The following is a 5,817-nucleotide window of genomic DNA, read 5'->3' on the forward strand; positions in this document are numbered from 1 at the left end:
CTTTAAATGTTCAAGTGACATCAGACATAGATTAGCATGCAGACAATGCAGAAGATATGATCGAATCAGAGAAGTTATGAGTAAAATGAACGTTCACTGCAGAATACCACAGCGCGACGCTACCCTGTGTCGTCAAGTTGAACGGTTATGCAGCATGCTTGAGGTTGATATCATGACAAACGTGGCAATTGTTTGGCCGTAAGAAAGGTCTACATAACTATGAAAACAATGCAAAAGAGGAAGAGACATAACCAAGCCTCTATTCCAGGGAGCTTTTTCGCTCCAAGAATCGCCCACTTGGATGAAAATGACGCATGCTGTATTACATATGTGACGCGTGGTATTAATTTGGTACCTGCCGGGGTAGAAGTGCTTTGTGGATTCAGGGTTTTGTTTGAAATTTTCTGAACGTGTGTGCGCTTTGGTTTGGTTGGTTTAGTATTTACTGCTGCATGTGTGCCAGTCTTTGTGCTGAAGTTCGTGTCCTGACAGCCCCTTTTACTTCGATGCTAGCTTCTTCAGTCTTGTGATTGGTTTGGATATTCCAGCCGTTGTTGGCCCAGTTGTCCTGTCATTGTCGACCTCTGCCGCTGTTGGCCCGGGTCGCTTTCTTGCTTTCGATTCGTCGTCGGGTGGTTTATCGGTTGATCCTGTCGCTATCGCTGCGTGGCTGCCGCTGTTGCTTCGGTCGGTGTTTCCTTCTGGTTGATCAGTGCCGCTTTACCCTGGTAATCGGTGTTGCTTTGATCGTTAAATCTAGAGACATCGCCGCTCCTGATCGGTGCCGCCTCGATAGTTCAATCTAGAGACGCCGCGGACTTCCACTGTCCACCGATCCATCACCGCCGCTGCGCTCTACAAGCAATAAAACGATCTCCTCGGCATCCCTCCATTAGCATCGTCTCCACGGCCCTTGCTCGATCTCCATCGAAGCTGTGTTCTTCTGTTCCTTTTCCATGCACCACGATCAAGCCATGCGGGGAGCGCAACCGTCGGAAAAGGCGAGAAGGTGAGGTTGATCTTGACGGCGTCCTACTGCTCGCCGGCAAGGCTGTCCGGCTGTCCCATGGGGAGTGCCGCCTGAGTCTCTTTCTCCTCAGGCACGCGGCCTCTCCCCTCCAGCGCCGGTTCTTCATGCCTTTGCCGTCGTCGGGCCATCACCGCCTCTCCCTCTTTCTCCCGGTATGTGGGACATGCTGTGTCCCTCGCCTCGCACCTCTGGACGTCGCCCTGTTCTATCTACCCTTCTTCTTAGATCATGTGTAATATCAGGAGGGACGGCGGTACGGTTTGGCTTTGGAATGGTGCTCCACGGTGGCCGCAGGGCTTCGACCTGCTCTTCAATCCGTTTCTCTTTGCTTTCCTCTGAGATGGAATGGTGCTCCATTCGCCACATCCCCGAGCATGCCCCACCATGGTCGGATCCTAGTGGCCTGTGGCCTTCCTTGGTGAGAGGCGTCACGGTCCATGGCATTGGTGGAGGCGGCGATCGACACGGCGGGCAGCGACAATATGAAATCCTGTATGTTGTGCTCCTGACCGTGAGGATCACGACCGCACGAACGGAGGGATGATGACACCGCGGAGCTATTGAACCTCCAGCAGTTCGGCTTCTCCCTGTCCGCACAGGAGAAAGCCACTTATCTCTCTGATTTTCTAGCTAGAAATTGGTGTGCTTCACTTATTTCCACTAGATGCATCATGCATGTTACTACTCAAATTCTTTGTATTTCGCTTGGGATCTCGATGGACCTAATAATCTTCTCTGAATTTAGTGGTGCTGCAGGACCGACAGGAGATGATCAGAGCGCGGCTCTGGACACTGCAGGAATTCATATGCACCGCCACCAATTTTAATTGAAGATAACACAGTGAAATGCAAAATTAGATGGTCCACCAAGAGACTGCATAGTATACAGAGATCATTGATCCTCATAGTCACTTACCCACCAAGAAAGCTACATGATAGTTTTCTTTAGTAATAGGTATATAATTTTGTTTTTCCTTCTCACGGTTTGTTTATTCTGGTTGCCTTATCTTCTGTTAAGCATATTTTTTTTTACAAATTAACCGCATCTTAGTATCCTGTTGTTGTACATGCCAATAAATTTTATAGGTTCAATTATTAATTGTTGCACATAGCTGGGTTTGGTTCGAAGTTCTGCTTTGTTCCACTCCCTCCGTCCGGAAATACTTGTCGTCAAAATGGATATAAATGGATGCATCTAAAACTAAAATACGTCTAGATACATCCATTCCTCTGACAACTATTTCCGGACGGAGGGAGTATAACAGTAGGAATGTAGTTCTCGGGAGTTTAGTGCTACGATTAAGTAATTCATGTAGTGAGTAAATGGGTGACACTCAGATTGTCAGAATGTGCTTAGTGTAGTACATAAATAATCCTACATATGATTTACTTGTATAACACTTTCTGTGGATTGCAGGTTTGTAATGCTTCTTGTGTTTCTAGGTCTGTAGAGCACGTTGAATCTTGCAAAGAAAGATAATTCTGAAGTTATTTCATATTTGCTGTGTACATGCAATTTTGGTTTTTGTTTTATGCGGTCCATAAGAATCTACAAATAATGTTCAGGGTTGTTAAAACAAGACTCACCGCAGGAGTGAGACTAGCATGTTCGAGGCTTCAGGCACTAAACAGAGAGAGATCAGTCAAAATTTATATGACAAAAGGAGCATCTTTATTTGTGTGTGGGAGTAAAAAGGTCCATATTTCCAAAACATCGTGATACTTTTAAAGGTACAAGTACAGTAGTTCAGCATAGGCCAGGGACTTTCCCTTCTGATCTAATCCGCTTACCTGTTCAAGGGATGTTTTGTTGTCCCCGTATGGTCAATGAAAGTTGGTCAGACACTGAGGTTATCCAATCCACCACACGTTATGACCTGCTAATCAACATCGACTACTATGCCTTGCAGTTTCATCTATTTTGATGTTTCAAATATGATCTGCAACCATTTGTTTCCTGCAACCATTTTTGCCTTTATCCGCATCCGCATACAGATTAAAAACGGAAGAGAAATCTATGAACTGTATTATTTCGCAGTACATAGATCGGACAGATTCGATTGTATGTATAGCATATTCAGATCCTTAAGGCATGGCTATCTCAACAATAATCAGTACATTACAGGAGTGTAACCAAAGATGTGACATCAAGTTCATATATTTAGTCATGCATAGCGCATTGTTTATATTCAGAAAGCAAGAGACAGAAACAGTTTTTATCAGCGAATTGAGTTTAGTTAGCTTTGCTTGATATCCGTTTGCAAAATCTAACTCTTCTTTTCCAACGAGGGTTAGTATGCAGAAACATCTACTCCCTCTGTTTCTAAATATAAGACCTTTTAGGGATTCCAATTTAGAGATTCCAATACGAAGACTACATACGGAGCACGATTCTGTATAAAAATGTGCATTTGAGTTGTGGCTGTTTATCTCAACATACAGTTTGCTCTCTTTTTTCTCTCGCAAAGTACACTTCGCCCTTTTTAGCCATTTGTGTTTGTCATGATTGGGTGTGATAGGAAGCATGAGATACAATCGCTACCCCATCGGCAATGGACGTCCCACGAGTACAAGCAGAGGCGTAAATATGCACATACACCTTCCGAGGAAACCCAGCTCCGATGAAAAGAAAATGCCAGGCAAGATGACACCCCAATAAGCCCTCGCCCTCCACAAAGAAAGTAGAAGGTCTGTCTTCAGTTTTTAGACCCACTTTGCACTCCCAGTCTGTCCTTGAACCGGAAGCACACGCCAATCCTGCAGGATGTTGCACTAGAATGACATAAGCTATGAATGGCAGTAATACAGATCTTAGTACGAGAGTAGCAATGTGTACTTTGTACTTTGTAAAATATATGGATCATGTGATGAATAAATCTATGCTTTCCAATTCACCTTTATACATTGCTTGCCTTATTGTAACCCCTGAATTGCACACATATATTTTTTCTCTAAATCTAAATTAGTCAAATAAAAGAAATTAGCAAACTAGCATTACTATGCCGTAACATATTTCATCATGATGCATCAACGGGGCGCGGCGTGCCGCCGCGCAGGCATTGCTAGTAAGATTCTAGGTCTTGCGTGGATATCATCTTTAGTGAGAAAGATCTCTCCCTTCTCTAGAGGCCAAAGAGGAAGCTGACAGAGCTAGCACCAACTGTCTTCATGTTGTGCTTTCTTCTTGTTTCAAATTTTACAGCTCTCCATTGTACTAAAAACTAGAAAACTTTATTAATTGGCTTACACAAAGTTTAGAATATACATGAAGCAAGTCTGTTCATACCAGAGATGATGAAATCTCAGTAGTTTTGAGCAAACTCTAGTACCCAATTGTTCATGCTTACAAAGAATTGAACCAAGAGAATGACACCATGATCTTATAGGCTTGGTTGAGACGCGGACGGAGCTCTTATTCTATTTACCGGCACGCTTTAAATCCTATTGAAGGAGCTCTTATTCTATTGATCAGCACGCTTAAAATCCTGATAAATGTAATTAGAATCAAGGGAGCTGCTTGCTTGGTGGTTAGATAGCTTTCAGATTATAGCTTCACGTCTAGTAAAGACTCGAAGGGGAAACAACGACATCTAGCTGGCTTGGTTCTTTTATACTATCAAGCACATCCAACACCAACTACAAATTCATTGCACAAACTCACCATGCAGACACAATTAACCATGATTTGCATTTCAGCTTCTCAATCATACAGATACAAAATACATCTAGCACACATTATCCGGATAATTTAACAGTGTCAAACACTAGAGATTGATTCACATGCAGACACCCCAGAAGATATAATCGCATCACAACAGCCATATCTCTATCTCTGCATTTGTAGCTGCTCATCAGGATAAAGCACAAAAGGGCGGCGAACTCTATCGCAATTCCTCCTTTATTATGTTGCCTCGCGTGAATTCTATGTTGATCTGCTCATCACAGCAAATACAACATAGAGGTCCACACATATAGTTCATTAAACACACAAACGATATATTACTGCTCCACAAGCATCATCAGCAAGGTTTCTTGCAGGGGCAGATTGAAAAGGGAGGGTCGAAGGAGGTGATCACACACTTCGATCCAGGGAAGCCCTCCTTGTGACAGTGAGTAGCACATGTGTCATCCCCACATAAGAGAGGAGTGTAGGTCCTGCTGACCTCCGAGCAAGTCTTGCCTTCAGATCCTGCAGTAAAAATAAGGACATCATTTTGCGCAGCTGCATCAAAGAAAAGAATATGACACCGAGAATATGTTATAGTCCTTGGATAGTTATTCCGGTCAAGGCTTACCAGGAAACAACAGGAGTGCCATCTTGGCCTTGAGGACCGCCATGTCTCGAGGTATAAGCAAAGCACCCAAAGAGGAAATGAAGCTAGATGAGAGGAGACGGTGCAGATCCAAATGTGTTTACGGCTTCTTTTCTTATAGTCGTGGATGATGCAAAGATGTGTTGCGCCTTCGAAGCACTCTTGAGACTTTATGGAATGAAAACAAACATAGGGATGATGTAACTACGTGTTGTACATTGGCAGATGCTGAAATTTTTGGTCTAGATAGAGTTGACCCATTTGGCTTGTTTATTATTAAATAATAATTATCTAAAGCGGCTTGAGCTTGTATAGTATTTGTGTATTTAGTTGTTACTGTGTATTCTGTTGTCCAGCTCATCAATATGTTTTCTCCTGATTTTGCATTTACTATTCCAAGCCACAGACAAGGATTAGGGGTGAAGTGCTAATGCCAATAATCTAAGGGGTGAAACACTAGGACATGGTCGAATT

Source organism: Triticum dicoccoides, chromosome 5B (assembly GCF_002162155.2).
Source record: "Triticum dicoccoides isolate Atlit2015 ecotype Zavitan chromosome 5B, WEW_v2.0, whole genome shotgun sequence".
Classification (NCBI taxonomy): domain Eukaryota; kingdom Viridiplantae; phylum Streptophyta; class Magnoliopsida; order Poales; family Poaceae; genus Triticum; species Triticum dicoccoides.